We start from the raw sequence: 15,178 nt of genomic DNA, 5'->3' as shown, positions 1-15,178 counted from the left end.
CCTGCCTCAGTGTGTCCTGTGAGTCCTGGGCACTGGACTGGCCCTGGAAGAAAAGGCCTGGACAGATGCAGCAGTGTGAGAGCTACAAGGCAAGATGTCACCTGTCCAGCATTCTGAGAGTGAGTTATTAGCAAATTCTGCCTTTCTCCTGGACAAAACAAAATAAATCCTAAAGCAAAACTGCAGAGATACCATTAAAGAAGAAGTGAGCTTCCTAAACCTTAATGTAACACAAATTTAAAACAAGGTCAGTTATAAAAGGAGAAGGTACAGTTACCAGAGAGCACAGACAAAGCTACAGCTACGTTTCCCACTCCATAGAAGCTTTGCAGTGGACACATCAGCATTGCTGAGTTCTCCAAATGAGCAACACCAAATACCAACCAAGGAACCCTCATATCCCTGATCTCAGGCTGCCTTCAGGACAGGACCAGCAATTACTGACATTAAAGCAGTATTTGGGAAGTGTTTCACATGTCTTTAGCCATGACAGGGCTATTTTACATAGTGTGATAGGCACATGACACAGGTTGAAAATTCGGCATCTGCTCCAGTTCTCTGCAGAGAACCAGAGGGTGATTGCAACTGCACGCAGGCAGGGTCGTGTTATACATCTCAGTTAGACAGTGAAACATAAGGGATGGCAGGCTAGCTGCTCCGCTCCGGGGTTGTCTACATGGCAAACCACACCATTATAATGACAGCACTATAGGTCAACTGCTGCTGCTCCTCGCCACGCTGGTTCATATCTCCACTCTCAAGCTGGCTTTCTCCAGTTTAAACTCCTTCCAGTGTGACATAACTGGTATACAGGAGAGTCCTGCTTTCTGCTAAAGTAAATATCCACGGAGGTTGCACACGTACAGCTCCTTGCTTTAAAATCCACCCCCCAAGTGTATGTCTGTAGCTAGACCTGCCCTTCGGCTAACCTTTCTGTACTCCGCACACTTCTGGGCTGTTCACAGTGCCCGTGAAACACTATTACACCCTGCTTCCCTTGGGTGCTAATCCTGCTTGTCAACCCAAAGGCAGAAGCAGACGGTGGCTTGGCATTTTGATTACGTTGTGATCTGTTTGAACCTTCCAGATTCTTTTGATGTCTGTGCAAATTTGAAAGGGGGAGCCTTCATCCCCCACAATGAAACTGTACTATCGCATGGTGAACCATCTCGGGACTCCTGTGTCCGTAGCCATCACTAGATTTGAAGTGGGGAGGGGAGTTGCAGCTCCTCCAGGAAGAGTCTGAATTTCAGACTAACCAGTTCTGGCCCTGAGCGGAGAACACCATGGGGACAGCGTGTTGCTCTTCAAACAAATGCATGCGTAGGGGAGTGTGCGCATGCACAGAGACACCAGATTTATACAAATAGATGCATTCATAGGAAAATGCAAATAGCATTCTCTTCCATCCCAGGCTCCCTTCGAGCTCCTGACATCCCAAGGTTTCAGAGGAGTACAACTGAGCCTCAGATCAAACATTAGCCCTGCGGGGGTTCCCTCAGGGAAGCAGCCATGCACTGGGGTCTTTTCCCCGCTTCCATGTGAGGTTTCCCGACCCGGCCTTCCGTGGGTGCTCAGTTCTGACACACGTACGACACACACGCGCGCATGCAGAGCCTTGCTAAAAGGTGCTCTGGGAATTGAGCTCCACTTCCTCTTTCTCCTGAATCAATTGTCATAAACCAGCTTTTGTTTTATTTTTAACAAAGCGACAGAAAAAATCTCCACACACAGCCCTTGCTACTCCCATGGCCCTGTCCTTTGGCAGAACAAGCTGTCCAGGGCCCCCGGGGACATGGGCATAGGGGGACAGCAGGGTAAGAAAGACCAGGAGAGGCTGCTTTCTGGGGCACAGAAATTAGCTGCTCCTCTCTTGAGCCCATTGCTTGGCAGGCAGCAGGGCAGTGGGATGGGAAAGGGGATGGATGGTGGGTAAGGCACTTCCAACCTCCCCAACCCAATTTCCTGCTTCACTGTCCCCTTAATCCCCAGCCCACTGAAGTACACGCTTTCAACCTTCTCTTTTACCTTTTACCAGAGAAACACTCTGGTTCTTTCACTCTTTGGTACCAACAAGAGGTGACTCCTGCAGCACCATTGCAGAAGACAATGAGCTGACATGCAACTTGTGACAGCCCAAGCTCTGCCTGCCTGTGGCACACCCCTGTCTACAGCATGGCCAAGGACCTATCCCTCCTCCTCCTCCCATCCTACATACCCAGGTTCCAGACTCAGACACATATGGAGACATTTCTTGATGAAACCTATCAGTGGGTGAGTGGCAGCTGAGCAGGTACTGAGCAAGACATGGGGCCAGACAGCAGCCAGGGGGGAAGGCAGTGGGTGGAGAAAACGTGCCTCAGGAGGAATACTCACAAAGGGTTGCTTTCATTAATAAAACATTCCCCCCTCAGTTGCCTTTTGATTTGGGTGTAAGAATTAACCCCATCTGCCCAGCAGCATGCAACCTACCAAGTCATCTCTGTTGAGGAAGGCCGTCTGACGTGTCTGCCCAATTGCCACGCTTCCCCTGCCCACACTCCTCAGCTGCCCAGAGCCCAGCTCGCTGGGTCTGCCCTATTGAAGAGATCCTCTTCCCACAACATAGATTAGACCCAGTGAAAATAGGCTTAGTGAAAATACCATTTCACTATTAATGCCACCCACCCTGCCCCCTCCGCCTTCACACTCTCTCACACCCAGAAAGATTATAACAAATCCCAGTCACCTTTTGCCCCTGCTAACTACTGCTCCAGTCTTTGCACTGCATGCCTTCTATCACGAGTAGAGAGCTGGGCACAGGGAGTACTTATATATATACACACACATCTATCTAGTCAGCAGTGAAGGTGTTCAGCTGCACAATACACATCTCCCTGCACAGCATCTTGCCTTGTCACAACACCCCAACCCATCCCTCTCCACTGTAATTGCAGAGCCTGGTCTTTGGGCATCAGCAGAAAGTTACAGCAAATCCTACGTTGGTTTAAGCACAGTCTGTCCGTTCAGAATCGGTGGGAGGTTGCTTTTACATCACTGACACATTTCTATACCCTTTCTGTTTCAAGTAAAACTGAGATGCAGAAATGCCTTCGAACCGACAGCCCCTTCATTTTTCCAGAGGTGTGTTTTAATGAGTGACTCGCCTTCCAAAAAGGGGCCGGCAGAGGGGAAGGACTGCAGATTCTCCACACAAATTCAATAGCTGGTAGGTTGCCATGGGCTAAAGCATTTCTTTGCACACATGAAGGGAAGGGACTCCAGAGCACTAACTCCCATGAGTTATAGCTCTACCCTTCAAGAGCGGAATAAATGCTTTATCCCATTGCAGCCTGCGATGTATTCTACATAGATGGATTGATTTCCCCTATTGTTCTTAATAAATCCTGGCGCATGAAGAAACTCACTGCACAGCCATTTTTCCTGCCTTGTTCTACCTTGCAGAAGTAATAAGGGTCAGATGTGACTGCAGTGGGAAGCAAAGGCCATACACAAGGCAGTGCTTTGCTGGATGCAGTGGGTGTGCTTGCAGGGGTTTGGTGGGTGCAGGCAAGCAGCTCCTTTTTCTTGGTTTATTCCCCCTTTTAGTCGAAGCTGAGGAAAAGGGGAACCATGGCTGGGTACCACAGCATCAGCGTGGCTCTGAGAGGAGCAGCCACTCTACAAGCTGAGCCTGCACAAGCCTCCCAGATCTGCACAGGGAAAGGCAAGTCTCTGGTCCTCTCTGACTGGAGGTCTCAATTGTGAGAGATAAATACATACATTGTATTGTCTCATAAATACAGGGCTGAGTCCTGCACCACCACAGAGCTTTCCTGAGCACACCCAGCTCTCTGTCGTGCCCTGTCCATCAGACATGATCCTGCCCATGCCACAGTTGAGAGGAGCCCACACCACCAGCATGGGGTCTCCTCTGGTTTTTTGTTTGTTTGTTTTTTTAAATCGAAATACCAAACCAACCCCCTCTCAATGACTCCCAGCTGCACAACCCAGACCCCCAGGTTGTTGTTGAAAGGCTCCCTCCCTACTGCCTTTTCTCCTCACCAGGTTGACACCCATCCTCTCTCTCTGCTCCAGGAGGGTGTTTACTGGCCACAGCTTCACTGGTGCCCAGCAAGGAGGCACTGCTGGGCTCCAAAAAGCAGGTGGCTCTGCATGATCCTTCCTTGGCCACCTGCCTTCAGCTCCATCCAGGCTCCCTGGATTATTGCTGCTGGTCCTCTCTAGCAGCAGCTAACAACTGGCCCTGTTTCAAAACCTGGCTGGGAATTTGGCTGTGGGAGAGAGGGAGGGATCAGGTAAAAGAGCTGGTCTCCCATGCACGAGTTGGACTTGATCCTTCAGCAAGACTTCCAGGGACTCACCTCTCCTTGCTCAGGTGGAGACGTCCCAGCCCTTCCCAAGGCATCCCACTCCACGAACTCTCAGTCATGTCTGATTAAGGAAAAGAGAATTTGTCTCAATTAGAAAGAGGTTCCCATATGCATGGATGGATGTCAAGTAATTACCGCATGTCACTCACGGCTGGAAAAGAGACCTTAAATTTGGGACCATGCAAACTCGCACACACAATTGCAAGTGAGTTACGGACCTTGGCATGCTCCAGAGCGTACCTTGTGCAGACGCTTTCAAGCCCATCCCTCGGCTGAAATACACCCAGCCACGTAAAATACAGCCAGACACGACCCCATTCTCTAATAAGGAAATAAAGCCGAGCGGACCTGCGTTGCCAGAGCCCAGAGAGCAACACTGTCTCTTTAATTTTCTCCCTGGCTATCTCATCCTTTGCACAAACTCTTTCCTCCCCGTGGCTTCTTCCAGCCTGGTGGGCAAAGTGGGAAAACATCATTAGGGAGGAAAAATAATTTAGTTTGTTAATCAGTATCCAGTGGTGGGAAACAAGAAAGACAGAGAGCTGGGCTGGCGGTTAGGGCTTAGGAAGGGCCAGCACAAAGCCCACCATTCATGACATCTGGGGCTGGGATTCTCATTGAATTAAACAGACACAAAGAGCAGAGGCATTTCATGCTCTCTTCACAAGAATTATCATATCTCCCTGGCACTAGGAAACCTTCAGCACGGGAGAGGGGGAGAGAGAGAGAGAGGGGAAAGCGGGCAGGCTGGGTAGAAATATGGGGCAGGGTAGAAGAGGCTTTGTTCCAGGGTTGGATTTATGGATGGGATGCGGCACGTTGCTTTGCGGGGAGAGACAAGGCCCTGGCGCGCTGGGTCTAATAAGAATCAGCAAATGTGAAACAGGGGGCCCCTGTGTACCATGAAGCAGGGAAACCCGCGTTTGACAAGCCAACAGAATAACCGCTCGCGTCTCAAGGCTGTGGAAGGATGCTGACGTTCCTACGAGATGTGTCGTCTTGTGTGTGTGTCAGCGAGGAGGGGGAGAAGGGGAGCGGCGAGGAGTATAAACAAGAGACCAGGCAGCACCGTTCAGTCATGAAAATTAATTAGCTGATGTGCAAACCATGGCTGCCTCTTCCCACTGCCCTGCAAGCATTCCCCATAAAGCTATGGTGTGTGCAGAGCCTGTGACTGGGAATGACAGGGGCAGATTAGGCAGCTCCTTGGGACACAAGCCTGGCAGCAAGAAACCCACAGCCCGTGCAAAAGAGGTGAGGAGGGGATGATTAGGGTCCCTGGGGAAGGGGCAGAGCCCAGGGACCAGAAGAAAGAGAAACAGGAGAGACTGGGCACCAAGCTGAGACCAGGAATCACGTTGCTGCAGCAGCATAAATTGGGCTGGATCTCAAAAACCAGCCATTAACAGGGTCTGGTGGACAGCAAAATCATTTAGAGTTTAGACCACAAGCTCTCTGGGGCAGGACCTGTCATCTCCTGCAGGCTCACACCACGGAAGCCTGTCCTACTTAGTCTCTGGGCATTACCAGAGGATCTGCTTTAAATACTAATTACTCCATGATCAAGACCTGTGAGCTGCTGGGAGCCTCACTACAGCATTACCTGTGGGAAGAGGGGACAGATCTCTGACCTCATGTCCCCAGGGTAATTTGACCCCGTGCACTGGTGCCACAAGCAAATATTACTACCTACTGATGAAGATGAGAAACTCCTGACCAACTTCACATGTCCCATCCCCAAGATTTCAAATCCTACTATAATATGGTGCTTATTCTTTGCCTGGAACAACTGCAGGAGAACGAGAGTGCACAGAAAAATGAGGGAATGAAAGAGATGCAGAAAGTGATTGGTAGAGAAAAAATAAAGAGAGAAGCCTCTTTGACATGGGATGCGCACAGTGAACATGGAACGTGCTGGAAACAAAGGGATGCAAGGAGAGAGGAGAGACTGGGATGGGCATCTCGGCAGACATGTAGGTAAAAGTTGAAAAGGAAGCACTAATTAGCACCCAGACCATCACTTTCCATTAATAGCTTGTCACCATTTCCTTGATGTTGCTGAGAGCAGGGAAGTTGGTATGTGTGATGCTTACCTGTCTCTATCTCATTAACAGAAGTGAGGGTGAGAACAGATGTTTATTGCCTGCATCCAGATAGACAGGCCCTTTGCTGAACTGAGAGGCAGGAGAAAGGGGGAAAGTTATGAAAGAGATGCTCAGGGAACACAAGCCAAACCCAAATGATGGAAACCCAAATGTAGGACACTTAGATACCCGTGCTGATCCAGAAACAGCCCCAGGCAGGTATCAGGTTCCAGGAATCCACAAGGCAACACTGCCAGGTCAAGTAATTATAACCCAGGGCAAATACATTGCTGGCCAGGGGAGAATGCTCTGGTATCAGCACAAGTATGTGCAAAGGGCTGTGACTGCATTACACCCAGGAAAGTAAAACAAAAGGCTGATTACTTCCCAGATGGATTTGCTTGAGGTGCCCACTCCACTATAAAACAGACAGCCAGCATCTTATTGAGAGTCAGAATGGAGATACCCACCAGTAAACAAAGAAAAAAAAAAACAACAAAAAAAGTGCTATTTCAAGCAAAGATAAATGTGCATTGCATATAATCACCTTTGGAGTAATTCTTCCAGCAGTTAAAAATGAGATTATCCCTCCTATGTAAAACACAAAGGCCTCTCCTCTCCTTTCCCTCCAACATGTGGAACAGCTCCTGATAGCAAAATGGGAAAGGGAGTGTGCAGGGCAAGGCAAGGCAAGGCCGCCAATCAGCAAGTATCTGTGAGCTGGTAGCACACGTCTGCTGGTGCGGTGACGGGAGCGAGTATGGGGGTGCACATTCCTAGGGACACCCTGGCTTTCACAAGCACATGAATTCACTATGCAAGCCAAAGGTTCCTCCAGAGCAGGAGCCCAAACCTCCCTAGGAGGGAACTAGGCAAAACCAAAGGCAAAGAAAACATCAAGGCTGGGACTGAAGGAACAAAGGCTTCCCCCTCTCAGCTTGGAGACATCTTCTTGGCCATTTAGCTCAGATCAAGTGTAGGTTCTGTTGACTCCCTCATCTATTCAAACAAGCACTTTCAATAGTCTGATAGGTCTTTTCTGCTCTAAGGCTTCTCTACCCCTGTATTTGACGTGCCTGGCCAACGCAGATAATGCCACATGCAGAAATACTGCCCTGAAGAGCCCTTGCTTAGATTGCGTGGTCAAGCACTTCGAAGTTAGGAAGTGTCCAATTTATGGCTGCCCATGCAACCTTAATTCCACCTCGATGTGCAGCTACTCTGGACAGGAAAAGAGAGAGGGAGCTAAAAATAGGCTGTGACCGTGTTGTCAGCCTCGTAAGGGCACGGGCAGGGAGAAGCTGAATTAACGTCTCATGGTCAAAATGAAATCGGGTACCCCCTGACTTGCCAGCGCCTGCTCTGGTGCCTTCAACCATGTACATTTTTAATATACAGAAATCACGTGCATTCTAAACATACAGAAAAATGCATTATTTATAGCTAATAAATAATAGATTGTTTATATAAGCAAAAAGAAAAACAATTGTAGGCAAGTGTAACAAATTCCCCTTCCTCCACCCCGCACCCATCCCTGCTTCATCCTGTGCGGGCAGAACGATTTCAAGCCCCAAGCCTCAGCACAGATTTCTGCCACTATGAAATACAGGACTAATGTTATCTGGCAGCGGCAGAAGGCTGCTCTCCCGGGGCCAGCAGGGAAGGGGACCGCTGAGGCTGGCAGTGCCCAGGCCAACACACCCACACCCCCTACACTTTTTCCTCCTGGCTCCAGGACCCAGAGGAGTTTGCTCCCAGGAGGTGGGGCCATGCTAGAAGGATATGAGCTAAAGGTGGAAGGGGGTGATGGAGTTGGCTGTAAACATCCTCCCACCTTCCCTTGCTGGTCCAGAGCTCTTCAATAAAGTGGTGGGAGTCCATGGCTTCACCCTGCTCCTTATCTGTTATTATTATTCCAGGGAAACAATACATTTTAATTTCCCCCCCACCCCACCTCAAGAGGCAACCAAAGTGAAATCGCAATTCTGACCAATTCATAATTCAGCTAAACCTGAAAGGAATTTAAGGGATAAAGAATAGGCATTTCTCCATCCAAAGCGCTTCCCCCGAACGAATTTCAAGGGCCCGCAGCAAACAATGGGAGTGTCAGAGGTGCTCAAAAAGAAAAAAAAAGTTCAAGAATCTTTACAATAAAAAGTGTTAGGCAACACAGAGGTCAGAGCCAGCTCCTCCTATAATAAATAGCACGACTACTCTACATTAACTATAGGAGACATTTTAATGCAGTGCCTCAGCTTCGTGCTAATTACACTTTTTCGCCATATTTTGAACCTAAGAAAAAATGTCATCAGTTAATTATAACAGATGAGGGAGTGTGAAGACTTCCTCAATAAATAATGCCTTGATATCTCATATCCAACAAGCTGCGTGCTCTGCTCTGAAGGTGCCCAGAAATATGTCCTCTCAGGAAATATATCAAGAACTGATGGTCCCATAAGCTGGCTTTGTTTCCAAGCCTTGATTTTCAGCCTAATAATTAAGTGATTTTTATGGATCGAGGAGAGTAAAGGTCGTGGGACTGCTGGAATGGTGCCAGAGAGAGTCAGTGTTTAAAAATAAATAAATTCCTAAATCAAAATGAGATACAAGAGACCTCAACAAATTCCCCCCATGGTTGCACAGGTGAGTACACAGAAGCAACTTGGTTTCTGGACCCAGGTCCCATCCTTCCTTCATTCCTGCCATCTCCACAGGAGTCTGGCATCCACTGAAAAAGCCTGGTTTTAATGAAACCAGGCCACCACTGCCAGAGTGCCACTGGGAGCCAGCCACCACCACCCACCTGCTCTGAGGAGGAGGGACACAGTCCTCCTGCTGCCGTGCTCCCCTGGGCACTGCCCCCCGCTGCACCCATCCCTGCCGAGCCTGGTGGGCGTCCGGATCCTTACACAGGTTCCTCAACTAAACCACATTTCTTTCAGCTCCCTTCTCCACCCAGCACCCCTCACTTCCCCCTCTGAAGAGCTGGGATTTGGCGTGGGAAAGATGTCTTTGGGCTTTTCACAAATCCAGTATCCCCTTGAACCAAAACCAATTAGCCTGGCCCAAGGTCCTGCCATTGAAGGACTGTCCCTTCTTTTCAAACCCCCGCGGGCTCAATTGCTCTAAGGAGCCTGGATGTGAATGAGCAAAGCCCGCTTAAAGTGGTACTTAAGGCCAGACCAGGGTGAAGGAAAAGAGAAAGCCTCTATAGGAACAGCAAACTGAGTTTCCAAGAGACAGCTAACTGCCAGAGATTGTGTTCTTTTGCTCCCCCATTTTCTTTTTTTTACCTCCACTCCTCAGCTTTCGAGGCAAACGCTCCTAACCAAACCTGAGCCCCTGAATAAATATCAGAAAACAGGAAAGCCAGAGCCTTGTCCTGACTCTCTGCAGATCCCGGGAGCATGGCTTTGGGCAGCATGATGGCCCAGCTTCATGTGCAAGCTCTGGTTCCAAACACGTGCACCCAGAGGGACAGAGGGATGGTGAAAAGCTCGAGACAGTGTTTTTCCAGCTTGGTTCTTGGCAAACACCTTCCTGAGGTGACTAGGCTTGTAGGCACGGAAATCCTTGACCTAGCCAGGGCGACGCCCAGTACCATGTGGTGGGGAAGCCAGGTGGGCAGCCACGGGTCCATCTTATGCTGGTGGCCCCCAGAGACACCCAGAGAAAACTGAGGGTCCGTGATGTGGGAGCATCGGTGACAAGGGTGACATGGGGTACCCACCCCACGAACGGCACACGTGCACTGCCATGTGCCAGGCACCAGCCCTCAGTGCTTGCACCTGCACAGATGCCAAATTAGCACCTTCCGTCCACGCAGAAATGAGAAAGTGTGTTTCCAGCATGCAGCCACAATCCCTCCTTGGTGCATGAGCAGCATCCATCCGCAGCCACAGGTTGGATGTGCCCTCCAAGGCCCTGGGCTCTGCCCTTCCTCAGGCGGCACGGACAAAGCCAGGGCAGAGCAGCAGGTAAAGGGAGGCACCGTCCGCCTGCGTCAAGGGTGCAGGGAGGGGGTGGGAGCCAAGAGAGACAAAAGAAATGGCTGAGCCCAGCCCCAAGCATCGAACACACCATTGCCAGGCAATTCCACAAAAATGCCCATTGATGGGATTTCATCCATAACCAAGCGGGAGGGTTTGCATGGCCTGGCTTCCAAGGCAGCTTCTTCGAAAGGCAGGGATGTAATATCCCATTTTCCATCTGCCCCTGAGCCCAGGTGAGTTTGGCTTACCCAGGTATCTGGTACAAACCCCCTACACCTCATCCCTTGAGCCGAACGCGCTGCATGGTGGCCGAGTCTTAGGAAAAGATCGGAAATCGTGAGTTGGAGCACTCAATGCCACAGAGCATCATTTCCCAAGGTGAAACCCACAAATTATATTTTCCATTTATCCCCCAATGGCACACACTGATTCTTCTGTTTCTGTCTCCCTCTGCCCATCCCCACCTCTGCCTGAAGAACAAAGACATCACGGCCCAGCTCCAGGAACCTCACCCACGTTTGGCCTATGCTGCATCCCATTGCTCCACCAGGAGAGTCCCACTGAGAAGAGAAAGAGCCGGGAATGCTAGGACATTGTGGGGTCTCCTCTCAGCACAGCCCAAAAAAACACCTTCCCTTCGGGGTTTTGGCTACGCAGGGGAAAAGACCCATCCAAAGCCAACAGCTACACATATTGGGCAAAAGGCTAAGCCACAAAGGGAACCGTGTGTAGCCACAATCCATCCCTGGCCCAAGGATGGACCCTTACAGACCTTTCTTCCACCATAGCACTTAAAAAAAAAAAAAAAAAAAAGACAGAAAGCAGAGACCTGTCAGTAGGCTGCCAGGGACTCTTTAAATGCAGCGGGTACGTCACAAGTAGGGATTTGCTGGGGGGCTTTATCCGCCTCCTCGCCCTCCACCCTCCCCATGAGCTGGGGATTCTCATGCCACTGTCCCCCATCACTCACTGCCACCTCCTTCATTAATTGAGGGGGTGCCACCTCCACACCTCCTCCAAACACCCACAGGTTCATGTCAACAATGGGGGCAAAAGCGAAGAATTTAAGCACCAGAAAAAATTCAACTGCAATTTCTCTCTCCCGGACACTAAAGGCCAAATCGCTCGGTCCCTGTCTCAATCCCCTTTGGGGACACTGCTCTGGGCTTAGTGAACCAAGTCCACAGCCTGAAAAAATATCTGAAAAATCAGCTCAGAATAGGCAATTTTTGGGGAGAAAAAAAAAATAGTAGAAGTCAAGGGTGGTTTCTGACCACCTGATTAAAGAGCAAGGTGAAAAAGCTTGCATTGATCCTTTGTAAGAGTTCTCATGTAGACACAGATTTCCACACTTGCATTTTATTTCATGAAATTATATATATATATATGTATTTATATACACACACACAAAGACATTTATTATATGTGTGTATATTTTTTTTTTCCTCAGATCCTCTTTTTATATTTTCACCTTTTGCAATTACAAAAGCCAAGGACAGAAATACCTCCTGGGTTCTGCCAGTGCAGAAACACTCCCACCAAACAGATTTTCTCTAACACGCTGGTTGAATGATTCCTCCTGAATTATATTCATTAGGAATTTGAATGTTTCTTTCCTCCATCCCCCATCAAATCATTACTCCGGAATAAATGCATTCATCAACCACCTTGCTCAGTTCCCTCCTGCTTTGTTCAGTCTAGTTTTAAAGCATCTCCACTGAAACCGCTTGCACCTGACTTGATGCTGGCGTAGGAAAAGGGGAAAAAAATAAATAGGAGAAGAATTGAGCGCCACTCACAATATTGTGAAAATAATTGGAAAATTATTTCTTAAAAATAACCAACATAATAAAGGAGGGAAAGGACTACATTCCCTCCTCCCCACCTCCAATCTCTTCCACAATTTCTGGGATTGCATCGAGTATACATATTCCAGATGGGCTGGAGAGAAGGAGGATGGTTCTTAATGACACGTCTTTCGCTGCCTTTGGAATGAATGATTCATTCGGATCTTCCCGAGACTCGGTGCCACAGTTGAGTTACATTTCTAGAAAATCCGTATCTTTAATTCTGGCGCTGCGTGTGGGACCCAGCAAATCATGGAATTACTGCTGTAACTTCGGATTAGTAACGCTTTCTAAATGATAGTCTAATTCCAGGCCTTCATGCTTTTCAGCGTTCACACTCACACAGCCTTTTCCCTGGGAGGCTTCCTGCGGAATTAGTGCTGGCGTCTTCGTCTTTCTCTGCCCTTTTTAATTTCTCCAATGACTTCTCATTAGAATATATAATAACAGCTCCTCAGAACTTTTCTTTCTCCCGGTATAGCCAAATTCAGGCTGAGATCCTTTTTCCTTACTGTGGTTATGGTGGTGCTTTGCTGGCCCTGGAAGGGTGCACAGGCATATTTAGCTTTGCGGGCCTACGTGGCATCTGACGCCATTACCCCGTGCAAGTGAAGGTGGAAAACCGGCCTCCGAGGTGCGGGGGGGCTCCCACCTCTCGCCGTCCCTGCACGCCGGTGGGCACGGGTGGCTCGGCCCTGCTGTGCTACCCTCTCCCTCGGCAAGGGATGCCCACCGCGGAGAAAAGGATGGGGCAGGGTACCCGCGCTTCACCTCGCGGAGCAGCGGGAGCGCGGCAGCACCTTCCCAAGCCCTCCCCAGTCTCCCGCAGCATTTCCTGGGGGGCAGAGAGCCAGCAAACAGCCCACTGGTAACCGCAGCCACGGGAAGATTTTTCTCTGCAGCCTTCCCAGAGCTGTCACGGCCCGCGTGGGTTGGCGGCAGCGCGGGGATCATCCCTGCGGGATGCGAACTGCCAGCGCCGGGCCAGGGGCTGGTGGCGATGCCCCCCGGCCTGCCCCAGGGTGCCGGGGGGCCCCGGGGGACCCCGGCCCCGGCCAGGGGCGCTCGCCCCACGCCAGCTGGGAAAACGTGCCGGGGAGGCTCGGCAGAGAGCGCGGTGCTTTCTGTCGCCATGGGAACGGAATGCAGATGTGCCAATTGCTTTTCTTTTCTTTTCTTTTTCCCTCCCCCCCTTTTTTTTTATTATTATTTGCCAGACATTGTAATACACATTATGTTTCAACTTCTGGGGCTCTCAGCGGAGGTGAGGGAGGCTTTGTCCCTTGCCAAGCGCTGGGCTCCCAAAGAAGCCCCTGGGCCGGGCGGCTGCACGCCGGAGGAGTGCACCCAGCAGCGGGACCCCTTCCCTGGGCATATCCCTGCAGCTACGGACAAAAGCAACAGCCACTGCGCAAGAAAAGTGGTCACATTATCACCAACTTGACCTTCCAAAGGGAGGCCAGGATCAAATCCAAAGCCGAAAAAAAAGGAGAAGGAGAGAGAGAGAAGGGTAAATACCCAAAAGCTGCGGGTTTTCGAGGTCTGACCTGTAGGCTGGGATGGGGGGAGGATTTTTTTGAGGAGGGCGCTCGCTCTCTCTCCATCCTCCCAGAGCCGTGACACCCCGCAGCCGAGGAGTGAATTTCGAGGTGCGTTTAACCGACAGTTAAACCCCAGGTTTCTTTGGCAATGGAAGAATTGGCTCAGGGCTCGCCCTCCTGTCCCCGTCCCTCCCGCCTGCTGCCGCGGAGCCCCGGGTTGCCCGGAGCGGCCCGACGGGGAGGTCGCGGAGCCGCAGCCCTTACCTGGAGCCCCAGGGCGGCGAGTCGGGCCGTCTCTGCACCGCCGGTCCTGGTGCGGCCGCTTCCCCCGGGCGAGCAGGTCTGGAAGTCATTTCTACTTTCGGTTATCTAGCTTTATGATGGCTCCACAACACTCATACAGCTAGATAACCAAAGACAGAAACATCCCTCCGTCGGGGATGCCGGCCATCTGTCCGTCCGTCCGTCCGTCCGCTCCAGGATGCGGGCACGGCCGGGGCAGGGCGGCCGGGAGCTGCCGCCAGGAACCACACACACATTTAAAAAAAAAAAAAAAAAAAAAGAGAGAGAGAAAAAAGAGAGAGAGAGAAAGATAAATACGAAGCGGAGAGAACGAGAAGCGGGGCAGAGCCACGGGGGCTCAGAGCCGAACCGCGCCGTACCGAGACAGGTCGGGCTGCGCTGAGCGGAGCCGAGCCGAGCCGGGCAGGGTAGGGTAAGGCAAAGCAAGGCAGGGCAGGGCAGGGCAGGGTCGCGGGGGCCGATCCGAGCCCGTCGGTGCCCATCCCGCCGGCCCGGCCCGGCGAGCGCCACTCGCGCTCCCGCCCCGCTGCCCAACTTCTACTCCCCTCGCATGGTAATCGCCCCCTTTGGGAAGTGACGTCACGCCGCGCCCAGCCAATCCCCGGGCCCTCATTTAAATCAGCGCCCCCTTTCCCGCGCTTTCCAGGACGGGATGGGCTTTCCAGCGGCTCGGGGTGGGATGGGATGGGATGGGACGGGATGGGACGGGGCGGGCTCGGCACCGCTCGGCACGACACGGCAACGGGCGGGACCGGCCGCCCTCCTCCTGCCCGGTCTCTGCCGGGGGGCTGCGCCGAGGGTCGCTCTGCACCCCCCCGCCTCCTCCCGCCCCTACGTGCCCCCGCAGCAGCTCCGCAGGGCCGGCAGCGGAGCGGGAGAGGCGGGCAGCACCCACCTCTGCATGGCCCTGCACCCGCAACTAACTTCCCTCTCCCTGTCCTAGGCACTCCCCTCTCTCTCTTTCCTCTCTCTCCCTTTCAGGTCTCCCTCTCCCTTTCCTCTCTCTCTCTTTTTCTTCTCCCCTTCCCCTCTCCCATT

The 15,178-nt window shown here is 51.3% G+C and overlaps 1 long non-coding RNA gene across 4 annotated transcripts in view; it reads right to left on the bottom strand.

Annotated features, from left to right (window-relative positions):
- The window catches only part of LOC113947581, a 43,829-nt gene that overhangs the window by 21,102 nt on the left and 7,549 nt on the right, over positions 1-15,178 (bottom strand). For 3 of the 4 annotated variants that reach the window (XR_003527813.1, XR_003527811.1, XR_003527814.1), the window contains exons 3-4: positions 14,102-14,351; positions 4,365-4,434 (exon numbers count right to left, since the gene is read on the bottom strand). This is a non-coding gene — a long non-coding RNA (uncharacterized LOC113947581). Of the gene's footprint in view, positions 1-4,364; positions 12,836-14,101; positions 14,352-15,178 lie in introns of all 4 variants that reach the window. The other variant, XR_003527812.1, reaches the window with a different exon arrangement.

The sequence above is a fragment of the Corapipo altera genome, unplaced genomic scaffold (genome assembly GCF_003945725.1).
Source record: "Corapipo altera isolate COAL_440 unplaced genomic scaffold, ASM394572v1 50, whole genome shotgun sequence".
Lineage (NCBI taxonomy): Eukaryota > Metazoa > Chordata > Aves > Passeriformes > Pipridae > Corapipo > Corapipo altera.
This window is presented reverse-complemented; position numbering and strand designations above follow the sequence as displayed.